Source organism: Hibiscus syriacus, unplaced genomic scaffold (assembly GCF_006381635.1).
Source record: "Hibiscus syriacus cultivar Baekdansim isolate YM2019G1 unplaced genomic scaffold, ASM638163v2 tig00111837_pilon, whole genome shotgun sequence".
In the NCBI taxonomy this organism is placed as follows: domain Eukaryota; kingdom Viridiplantae; phylum Streptophyta; class Magnoliopsida; order Malvales; family Malvaceae; genus Hibiscus; species Hibiscus syriacus.
This window is the reverse complement of record NW_024063194.1, coordinates 9,586,996-9,600,287: the sequence shown is the minus strand read 5'-3', so window position 1 is coordinate 9,600,287 and position 13,292 is coordinate 9,586,996.

Below are 13,292 nucleotides of genomic sequence, written 5' to 3'. Positions count from 1 at the left end.
AGGATTTGTACTTAACTCGATTAAGTACGAATTTAATTATTAAGATCATGTCTTTGTACAGAAAAATATATAATATTCCGTTTGTAAAATCTAAGAAGACACTTGACCCGAAAATATTCGAATAAGGAGTAAATACTTGAAGAGTAATTTATCGAAGGTATTCTGCTGACAGAATTGTTCGAAAGGACTGAAGTAAATGATAAGATTGAATTAAATAATAAGACCGGATGGAAGGAAATAATTGAAATATTCTAGAATTATTAAATGACCAAATTACCCCTGGAATGAAAATGACTCAAGAATGTCACCAAGCTCAGGAATGAATGGATATACTCAAGCTTTGAAATGAATAGAAAAATATTGAGCACCAAAATGACCAAAATGCCCTTATGACCTAGAATAAGTAAATGTCTTGGATTAATTAAGAAATCCAAATAAACATGGATGTTGTGCTACCAGTAAAAGTTGTGGAACGCAACTTAAGTGATCAACCAACGTTAGTACTATATCATTACCTGAATGATATAAGTATCACTTGAATGTTTGTTCATCTTCTCAAGTTTGGATCGATGATAATTCTGGAAGTACTTGGCTCAGCTCAACTCTAGAGCGCATACGGTACTAATAAGTGGGTATTCGTTAGTCAAATCAACCACGAATACCAGAATGACTTTATTATATGAATAAATTGAAATGAAATGAAGTACAACGTGTATTTGAAATTCAGAAATGTCTGAATTATTCTGGAAAACTTTAAAGTAATCGGGATAGACTTGCTTACCAAACGAACTAAGTAACATCAATGACTAAGGATTAAATAGGTGATTTGATGAGTTTGGAAACACTGTTGAACTTACATGATGAATTTTCATTATGGGTTATGAGCCATGGATCAAGTACGTCAGTATTTCATGATATTGTTGAAACGTGGAAATGAAATAAAGACCGTTGGAAGATTTATTCAGTGATGATTATGGGGATGATCTATGGATCTGCATTATGGTATTAAAGAGTGAATACACTGGAAGGATAATGAATTGACTTGTTGACATGCATCAGTTTGAGAGTTGTGTAACTCGAGTTGTTTGATAATATGATCGATAGTCGTAGATTGTAAATGACTTGAATCTTCGATTCTATATTTCATCTAAAATCACTTCGGTCATGTTTGAAAAAAAACAAGTAACGCAGAAGGAAAAGATTCTGAATACCTCATTTGGTTCAATTAGGCTAAAATCCTATGAATTCAAAGTATATTCCTGAATACCCCTGATTGTTTGGGTAATGGAATCACTCGCAGTAAATCTGAATTTAGAATTATTATGTATAAAGGTTCCTGAACGTTTTCCTAATGCACACGAAAATATAGTGGGATTCTAATGTATCAACCTTAAATGTCTGGCTAGACGGTTAGTAATCGATTCTCCTCAATAGGACATTGTTCCTGGAATTCGATCAAATTTCATAAGTTTCATGTTATCCAAAATGATAACTACAATGGCCTCTGAAAATACTTGGATTCTCTAGTGTGTTCCTTATTTATTACTGAACTGTTTTATTTGTTTTAAAATGTGGTACACTGAATTCTATGGCTCCTGTTTTATTGATGCACCAATTTATTGTGATATTTTATAGATTAAGACAACTATCTAATTTTTTGTTTGAACTGGTATTTGATTACCATGTATATGGATTTATGGAATTTATGTCACGGTGCAATTGTATTTTTGATACGGATTTATAAAGTACAGTTCTGATCAAGCTGGAAAACTTTGACGGACCTAATGTGACTCTTGGGTAGGCTCACGGGCCCCAAGATATTCCATTAGGTTGGCTCCCTTTTGCTGTGTTCTTAGGGTAAGCCCTATGGACTTACGGACTTAAGGATACAGGCCCCAAAGCCTATCCTTAGGTTGGCTTCCTTTTCACTGTGTGCTTAAGGTAAGCCCTATGGACGCAGTTCTAGGAACTGCGGATGGTGTACAAGAGAATGGTTTAAACTACAAGTTTCAAAAGTTAAATTTCATTATGATTTTATGAGATTTCCTGAACTATCATTTGATAAGTGTACCTATTATGATTTTATTATACTGTTGGAACACACTAGACATCCTATTCGATCTCCTGAAAATGTCATACTTTGAAAGGTTTCTTATGAACTGAGATTCATGGCTTCTACTCGATGAACTTCTAAGGGAACCCCAAATTATTCTGCAAACTGGTATACGTATGATTCAATAAGGAAATTATATGACTTTCCATTTATCTACATGTCATGTAGCATCATCTGGTAGTTCTGTATTACTGAGCTTTCCGAAGCTCACTCTATTACTCAACATTGCAGGTTAAAAGAATTGTACCAGTGCAGCTATCGACATCAGTAAGGTAGTTCTTCCGGCGTTGTTTTCAGAGTATGATACATGTGATTTGGGGGCATGTAGATTGTATTTTGTTTTATATACGAGTCTAAAAATATGTTTTATTTCTGAATGCTGATAAAGCAATTATGAGTTACATGTTTTAATAAAAGTTTTAAATTTTCTACTATTTTTACAATTGGTCGCTCCGGTGACCCTAATGTGACACTCCAGATCGGATCGGGATATCCGCATCGGTCTGAGGGGTTACAATTTTAATACTTTTCATATTAAGAAAAGAAATTAATTTCAGTTTTCATTGGATGAATACTAAATCTCAAAATTATGTTAAGTTTAACATATTGTTTTGTGCGTGGTATATCAAATGTTTAGTCCTTTGTGTAAAATTTATGAGAACTTTTGGAGAAGATTTTCCATTCATCTAAATTGGGTGAACTATGTAGAAGCTATAACAGTTCGTGGTGACTTGATCCACATCACGAGAAAATGACACGATCTACACTAGTTCTTTATACTTTTTTTTTCAGATGAAGAAAATAGAATTTCATCTCCTATCTTCGTACTTTTGTCAATCATACATAAATCTCTAAAAAAAATCATATTAATATTTTTCGTTGTGTCATAAGATCAACCGACGATCCCAACATGATGGAGTGAAAACATCGATGACTTTCGATGTTATAAAATTTATTTGTTTCATTGTAATTAAATTTATTTGTTTCATTGTAATTAAGTTTTTCTATTTTTATTTTATTTTTTGGTGTTTGGTTTTAATTTAAATGGATGAGTTAAAGTAAATTTAATTACAAAACAATAAAAAATCACATTAATCTTTGTAAAATGGCTTACCCTATTTTTCGGTAAGTTATTTTCCCAACACGTTCACTATTTTTCTCAATTAACTTACATTAGTACAAATAAGTTCGAGGAAAAATACTCTCTTCCCAATGTTAATAAGAAAATAATATTTTTTTCTTTCAAGTATTTGACACAAGCAGAAAAGATTGAGCGATGCTTGAAAGAAAAAAAATAGTTTGAGAATGCTTCTATTAATGGAAAGATGATTTTCTTTAAGGCCCCAATGTTCAGGTTAATAATTTCGTGTTAGCCTGAGTGGGTTATTGATGAAACCACCGGTCCAACTAACAAGTGTCATAGTTGTCAAATAAATAAGTTTTTTTCTCAGCTAAATAAACTATAAACACAGTATAGAGAAGAAAAAGTTGATCCATAGGGCCTTAGAAATTTTCAACGTCGGTTTAAATTGATCTTGATCCAAGGAAATTGTAAGAGAAAAATAAAAAGTGGTTTAGCAAAATAAATTGAATATAGTAAAAATAAAAAAGAAAAAAAGAAAACTAGATGATTGAAAATAATTATGATGAGAGATATCATCCAACTTTGCTTCGGCTCAATTCATCTCGATCACTGAAAGGGAATTTTTTTCGGGATTCCTATCAGTTACAGTCTACAAGGCCTAACAAAATAGGATAAAAATAAAATAAAAGGTATCTGGTTAACAATGGGGTAAAAAAAAAGAAAAGGATAGAGACACAAAATTGGTTCACTAATGGATATAAATTTGGGTAGGGAAGTGGGTTGATCCTAAGTGCCCTAATCATATTAAAACATCAAGTTCAACATGTAGTCTCGATATGCATTTATTCAAGTTCTAGAATATCAAAATTATCCGACATAATCAATCAAACAAATGAGCAAGAATAGAGATAATCCCCGTATCTAGTGACGAGACTCGATTCGAGTTCTTGATTTTTTGTTCGAATCATGGTGGTGGACGATAGGAGATAGCAAGAATATGACGAATTGTGCTCAAAAGAATGTGGAGGTCGCGATGGTGCGACGGTCTAGGGGAGGGCTCAGGAAAGAAATGTGATGCTAGGGTGATAGTTGGGTGTTTGAAAGAAAGGGAAAGATGGGGCTTGGCATAGAACAACACATGTGGATTTAAATGGAATGATACACATTAATGGAAAAGGGTTTTGAATATACAAGGGTTTGGATGAAATATAAAAGGCCCGTGGGTATTGAAAATGATTTTAATTTGCAACATGCCATTGTGGGACCTAGGGTGGAGTTTTTATTTTTCATTGCAGGAAGGCTAGTTTTCCTGTTTGCGATTCAGTATGTTGTCCAAGCTAATAAATGCCACACTCATTCTTTTGAGCTCGATCGAGTTTATGAATTTCTTGGGAACCTAAAAAATAAAATAAAATAAAAATAGCAAATGAAATAATTGCGAACCTAAAAATAAATTAAATAAAATAAAAATAGAAAATGAAATGAAATAAAATAAAATAAAATAAAAATAGCAAATGAAATAAATGAAAATGATAAAAATGGGTTGTCTCTCATTAAAGCACTTTTGTTTAACGTCGTTATCTCGACCACTTGATTCAGACTACATGTTCCGTGAGAGATGTTTCCTCCACTTCATATGTTTTTTCCAACTGAGAAATTCTTTTTAAAAATTCCATGATCATAGATTTTTTCTTTTTACTATTTTAGATTGTGAGATTCTCAAAGATTTTTCTTAGTATCTTTTTCATCTTTAAAAACTTGTCCAAAAGAATTGATAAATCGTTTCCTTCACCTAAAAATATGCTCTTTAAACATTTTGGAAGCAATTTTAATTTTGATTATGATGCATGCAAAATAGAAGGTAAAATTTTAGGTTTAGATGGAGTTAGGAGCAAACCCTCACACCTTCATCTTTATCCTCCAATTGCATACAAAAATCATTAGAAAAATTAGTTTCCATAAATTCATCGTCTATAGGTTAAATAATATCAACGAAACTAATGTTTGAAATAGCATATGGATACTTCATCGTTTTGTAAACGTCAAAATTAACAACCTCACCATCAAATTTCATAGTAAGAATTCCACTCATGGCGTTAATTTTAGTATGTTTCGTACTTAAGAAGGAGCGATCAAGAAGGATTTTGGAGGATGAAATGGTTCAGTCATTTTCTATATCAATAACATAGAAATCTGTCGAAAAAATCAGTTCATTTACCTTAACCAGTACGTTCTCAAGGAGTCCTTCGGGAAAAATGACGGATCTATCAATGAGTTGGATAGTCACTCTCGTTTCCTTTAATGGTTCTACACTAAGTGAAATGTAAACAGAAAACAAAATAACATTTATAGAAGAACCAAGATCACGCATAACATGTTTAATTCCCACCTTACCAATTTTACAAGGTATAGCAAACATACAATGATCCTTTAATTTTTGGTGGAAGCATACATTGAAAAATAGCTGAGATTTTTTCATATAAGTTTACCTTTTCATTGTGAGTAAGTCTCCTTTTATTTGTACAAAGGTCTTTCAAGAATCTAGCGTATCTCGGTACTTTTTGGATTACCTTAAGAAGAGGTATGTTTATCTCCACTTACCGAAAAACATCAAGAATCTCTTTTTGCTCATCTTTCTTGTCACGTTTAATTAATCTTGATGGAAAGGGAGTTCGGACTGTATAGAGAGATGGCTTGGAAGAGATTAACGATTCATCTTTCTTTTTTCTTTGGGATCTTGCGTCAACTTTTTCTATCTAGGACCTTGATTCTTTTTCTTTCTCTTTCTCCCATCCATCAACTTCTTTCTTCTGGTAACATGCGACATCATCCTCTTGGATTAGTGGTGCAATAATAGTTCCAATTGGAAGAGTGATGGCATTAACATTTTCTCGTGGGTTCGCCTCGTTTTGAGATGGCAACTTCCCTTCTGATTCCATTCGTCGCACTGTCTGAGCCAGTTGACTCATTTATTTTTTGAGCTCTTGAAAGCTAGCTTCAGTTCTATTCTTAAATTGTGCTTGAAACAATGCCAATCATTCGATGATGGACTCGAATGATAATTTCGGTGGTTGATACGGTTGAGGTATAGGTGTCCTTGGTTTATACGCTTCATTTGACCTCGGGTTTTACCCAAAGTTAAAGTTTAGATGGACTCTCCACCCCAAATTATAAGTACTTGAGTGACATTGTCTTCTCTTCTAACATCGGACAACAATCCGTGGGATGATCCAATAGTACATTTTCGCATAATCTAGATGTACCTATTTTTTTACAATAAGAGATTGAACTAAATTAGCTAATTTATCAATTTTATTTTCCAAAGAAATTGTACTTATCTTGTGAATCCATCGAGTAGGTTCACTAGAAGAAACAAATTATTGAGAGTTAGCGACCATAGTAGAGATCAAGTTTCTAGCTACATTTAGAGTCATATTCACAAGTGCCCATCCATTAGTTGTGTCGATCATCTTCATCTCTAAAGGAAGTAAGCCTTCATAAGAGTATTGAAGGAGAGTTTGCTCCGACTTCCATGTTGTGGGCTACTAGCGGAAAGTTTCTAGAATAGTTCCCAATAGTAGTATAACAACTCTCCATCTTTTTATCGCAATCCTAAGATGTTTTTCTTAGTTCACTCATTTTCGCTGCATGAAAGAACTTGTCAAGAAAAAGATGAGTCATATCATCCCATGTATTAACAAAATTAGAGGTATATAGAATAGCCAATCCATAGCCAAATCAAAAGAAAAGTGTAAAGTTTAATATGATCTTCAGATACTCCTTGCGGTTTCATGCTTGAGTAAACCATATGAAACTTAGTAAGGTGCTTGTGAGGATTTTCGATGCGAGCCCATGGAAATTAGGCAGAAGATGGATTAAACTTTTTTTCATCTCAAATGGTGTCTCTCCATGAGGGAATGAGATGCATAATGATTGTTGTACGACAATGGTTGCAGTTAGTTCTCGAATCGTTTGATCACCCATCAGAACTAGTTCTTTATTGAATTAAAAGTGCATATTGATGTTAAATGATGTCTTTGAATTAGATTCTTGATTTGATTCAGACTGTTGTTATTTTTGCTGTCTTCTTTCTTGAAGGGTGCATGTGTTCTTCGGGAAAATGCTTCGATCTCATGGTCGTAGTCTTCTAGTTTGCTGACAACGATGTCAATTTGAAAATCATTGTAATTGTCAGATAAATAAGCATTATTCTTAGATAAATAAGCTATAAATGCAATATAGAGAAGAAATAATCTATCTTTAGGGACTTAAAAATTTCCAATATTGGTTTGAATTGATCTTGATCTAAGGAAACTATAAGTGAAAAATCAAAAGGCTTTAGCAAAATAAATTCAATAAAGTAAAAATAATAAAAACAAAAAATGAAGATGATTGAAAATAATTATGATGAGAGATAGCCTCAACTTCGCTCTGCCTTAATTTGTCTACAAGGTCCAACCCTTGTAACTTTTTTTTGTGAATTAATTTCCCAAAGTCAAAGTCAATTCTTGGAATTTAGACCTTGTTTTAGATTAAAAATGACTATCCCTATTAACACCAATGCAACTATGTGTGTTGGAAAATCTCGTGCTTGGATTATAGTGTCTCAATGAGAATCAAAATTGATCTCGATTTCCCTTAGCAGAGTGTTGGTAAGTGTTTTGTTAGGAAGTTTAATTTTCTACAAGACAACTCGTCTTCCCAATAGTAAATTAGAACATCAATTAAGTTAACTTTCACCCTTTGAATTGAAAGTATTGAGATGTTTAAAGGAGAGACTGAATGCCAATCCAAGTTAATAGAAAATCAAAGAAGATATATTAAGGTATGAAGTGCTCTTCAATTCTCATGAAACAGATTGAGTTGTCGCTTAGTTATTGTCTAATTGGAAAATTTACTAAGCATTATAGAAATCATACTTAGAATATAAAAGAAAGTATAAGAAAATAAACAAAGATGAAGAAGAAAATAAAATTTATAAAACTAAAAGTCCAATGCAAATAAAGGCTAAAATCAATACATTTGTCAACTTCACCTTAATGGGTATTTATTACTTGAGATAACGTAAAGGAAATAAAATGCCTAAAGGAAATAAAACAACTAAAGATAATCCTAAAAACATTCAAATACTTAAATCCTAATTAATATAAATCTAAAATCCTAAATAATAGAGAGATAATTTCTAATTAAAAAAAGAATTTCTAAAAATTTAAATTGAATTACAATTCTTAAGCCTTGAAGAGATTTTGTCCACTTGTCTTTCCTTCTTGATTCTTTTGACTAGGTCACTTTCTAGAAATTATCACTGATTCGATTGTAGATTTTACCACGTCGATATCATCATGCCCATATATCCAACCTTCTTTCTAGAAAATAAAAAAAAACCCGAAGAGCTCGCTCTTTAAACGTTGTTTTTGGAAAATAGAATCCTATGTAAAATTGAACAAAACAACCAAAATTAACAATATCAAAGAGATAACAAAGAGATAACACAAAGATATTAGAAATAAAAATAATAACAAAATAAAACACTGATCACCAACTTAAAGTATTGGGTCAAGGTTGAGGTTGGTTGGACTTTAAATAAGCTTAAATGAGTTTAAAAATGTTACTTTTATCTTGTTATAAAAAAAGGGATTAAGAGAGTAATTTTCTCTTTTATTTTTGAAAAGTTTTTTTTCCATTAAAGGGGATTATTTCACATGTTGGGAAGGCTCCTTCCATTATTATCTTCTTCATCCTTGAAAAAACTCATATTCTTCTCCTTTTTTCCTTAAGTAAAGGTGATAAATTAGTTAGTCAATATCCATTGTTAAAATCATAAAAGGTAGGTATTGTAATCCCCTTGCTTAGAGCTTCATTTTGTGCTTTTATTTTATTGGCTTAGCCATGAGGCCATGGATGGGGTTTAAAATAGGTTTAAAATTTGTAAACAAAACCAATCTATTTGGAGCTAGATTTGGTTCTTGGGAAGCCTCCTAGACTCCTTCTTAAGTTCTTAGTTAAGTAAGTAACTCATTCTTTTGCTTGACAGTGAGATAAGTGGGAAAAGGGTCTAAAGGAAAAGGAAAATAAAATTTAGTTCTTGGGTGAACTTGGGATTGATTCTCCAACAACTAGTAACAAGGTAACACTCCCCTAACACTTTTATAATGCTTGTAGACCAACATGTGTAGTTAGGTTGCTTGTATGTTTTCATGAAGCATGATGGGTGCATTTGGGTTCATGAAATGAATATGTGTATTTGATATTATTCATGCATAAAGTAATGACCTTTTATGATCCTTTGAACTTGTGTAAGGTTTTAATCACATTTTAGGGAATTGGGAGAGTATTAGAAGTGATTAGATGTGTTGCACTTGTGAAAAACAATGTATTTTGACTTTAGGGTATCGATACTATAAAAACAATATCGATAATGTATGACTGATAGGTTAAAAATCAGAGGTTTTGGTTGTTGGGATAACCGATACACCCTATGGTGCAACGAAAAAATTATCCGGTGATCTCACTAGTGCTCCATGTATGAAAATCGAAATTGAGAGGAAGAAATGCGCGATTTACGTTGGGTTCCTATAAAAAATATTAATTTGATAGTGTCGTCAAAATGATCCGAATCCTAAGCCTCCATGCTAACGTCTCGGCCTCTACTCATAACATATGGTTGAGAACAAATATTTTTTTCTCAAAAAACTATTTTGAGAAATTTCATCTAAAAGATTAAGTGCATCTGCTAGACCTTTCATATCTTTTTATATAAGTTACCCTAACCATTAGGATTTTTTATTTTAGAATTAATTAAATCCAAAGTTAATTATTCTGAATTAAATAACCATTAAAAGAATTGTAATCATAATTACATTATTTTAGTATTCATTCATTATATTTAGGATAATTAAAATTATATATATGATATGATATATATTAAATTAAATTATATTGTTTGATCATGTACAATAAATTGTACAATTAAAATCGATTTAATATTTGCTCATTTCAACTTAGGGTGTGAACATTTAGGTTCATGTAATATTAATAGTAAGTATTAGAACCATTCTAGTATTAAAAACAATGAGTGACATCTAGTAATATATCATTGTCACCTAAGTTACAGAAATCATGATTCAACATAACATATTCGTCACTAAATCTTTTATATATATTTTATCCTTTTTTCATTTATATCTAGAATAGGCACACGTCTTGGAACAATCACACTTGTACAACCTATCTATTGTTTCTCGATATCTAGAGTAGACTATATTGAACGAATAATTTGTGGTATCTCATATCAACTTATTCGAGCATGGGCATACATTTTAAGTCTTACTCAATCAAGTGTCATGTGATATATTTCGTATTATGTAGGAATGACAAATTCTATCTTGATCATTCACACCCCAATACATATATTGTGATATGTTCAATATAAGTCTTTATAGTGCAACCAGTTAGGAAACATGTTTAATTGTATCAAAACATACAACAATATATGTTGAGGTAATAATGATCTCATGTTTGAGAATCATACATATAGTCATCACCATGAGCAATGTTGTGACCATCACATAATAATCTAAGACATATGTTCATAGTGAGTCAATCCAATATATTATTCTCTAACAATATACTTATGTATCGATTTTGACATCACTATGTCAATGATAGCTCGTTGTCATAAATCTACTCCATGTTAGCCTTAAACATATTGTTATTGTCTATGCCCATAACAATACTCGACTAAGGATATTCAATAATAATCACATTATTATATGGACTTTATTATCTTTCAGTTTATTTGAGACATATAAGTATTTTTTTTTTTGCTCAGCAAGAAGTTTTTATTATAGAGGAATTTTTAGCCTAAATCGTAAGCCTTGTTAAAAACCTCCCTAAACTAGGTGGAGGAAAAGAGTACTCACGGTTAGGAACAAAACACTCCAATACCACACACATAGACCAACTACTCACTCGAAAAAAAGAACAACGAATAACAGAATCACCACAACAACAACCATCTAATGATATTGTCAATAATGACAATGCCTTTATTTAGTAAAACTAGCAAATAAAATGTATCATTACAATCATCTCATGATTGTATTTGAGCATGCTGTAACATTGGTAAGGTAGTATCGGTACCTTATTCTTGGGATATCGATATTGTCATTGGGTATCGATACTCAAGGCTTAGTATCGATGCTAGTAGACATTTTAAATTTCAGTAGCCAAAATTGGTATCGATAGTGAAGAAGTACATATAACACAAGAGGTTAATATCGATACTCTAGGAAGGGGTATCGATACTAGGGTATTTTTATAAGCATCGAATGAAATTTGGATATTTATACTCTAGGTAGTATCAATACCACAAGAAGATAATACCGATACTCTACGTATGGGTATCGATTCTTAGGGTTGTCTCACATTCCAGTTTGCCAATTTGGCATCGATACTCAGTGCAATATCAATACCATAATAAAAAGTAGTACAAAAAATATAAGGCTGAGTATCAGTACCATCGTGAAAGTGAAGCCATAAGCCTTGCTTTGATAAGGGACTAGGAAGGGGTTAGGAACGATGGGAATCTCTTAATAAAAGCTTGCAAGTGAGAAAACTAATAGTTGTGTGATAAAATAAGATCACTAAAAGGTAAGATTCTTTAAGTTTTATTCCTTGTTTGAAGCTTGAGAAATGATAAGAACACCTTGGTTACTTGTGTACGATGATGATGAGCGATTTAAATATTTATTATTTTATTGTTAATTACTCCTTGGTTTATCGGTTTTTGTTTCTGATTTTGGCGTTTGCAATTGTTTTATGTGCAGGATGTCGGATTCCAGAAACGACACTTAAATGGTGAGACTCTGTAGTTTATTATTTTTTAGAAGATCCAGTCAGCAGTTTTGTGAGGATGGGAGACTCAGCCGAAATTTCAAATTTCAAATTAGGAATTATCATTATTTTTAGGATTTAATTCAAACAATTTCCAAGGATTAACTAATGTTATTTTTGTTATATTTTTAGGGTTTTTAGAGGACTATAAATACCCTATCGGGGTAAGTCTAAAAACATATCTTAAACTACCTAGTTTCTCTCTCTCTCTCTAGTTTTATAAAATTATTCTTTTCGTTTATTTCACTTTCTTTAGTTTCAAGTTTTTTTCAGTTTTCTTTTAAAATGCTAAGTATGGTTTATATCTTGCTTAGCTAAGTTTTCCATAGCCAAAGGTTGATGCGATGACTCAATTCCAATCGTGAGAATTGAAAAACACCTAATACCCTTTGGGTTACATTCTCAATTTTTTGGATTTGAGGATTGACAGTCAGCCATCCTTTTTAAAATAAAAAACATTTTCATTTCAATAATTGCACGTTGATTTGATTGTAGTTTCGATTAACATTTGGGGAGGAAGGTCGACTTGTAGCACTTTTGACTTCCTATGAACAAACTTAGCGACTGTCCGCTAAGGGAAATTGATATGGGATTCGATTCTCATTGAGACGCTATAGTTCGAGCTAGGATTTTCCAAATCTTTTAATTAAGTTAGCGCTAGTAACAAGTGTCGCAATTAGTTCACAAAAGGACTAAAATTCAAAGATTGATTTTGGATTGTTGATTTACCAGAGAGAAAGACTAGTTACAAGGTTAGGCCCTATAGACTGTAACCAACATGAATCAAAGTAAAAATCTTATTTAATGATCGACGAAATTTGAGCATAGAGAAAGCCTGAGGTTGTTTTAATTATCTTAACTTTTAATCACTTTCTTTAAATTTATTTAAAATTTTATTTTCTCATTCAATTTCTCAAAAAGCCCCTTGTTATTTTACTTGTAATTTTCACCCAAATCAAGATCAAAGACTACATTACCAGCAGCTTCCATAGTCATTGTGTATCAACCATTTCTCTCTCTATCACTAATTTATTTTATTTATTTTATCGAGATTAAGGAATCTAGAGATCAAAGAACAAACTATACAAATCCATGAAAAAATGCTTCGAGAGAAAAAAAGACGACGATATGAACAATCAAACCCTGAAGAATTAATTGACACGACATCCCACGAAGAACTGACGCATTCCACACAAGATA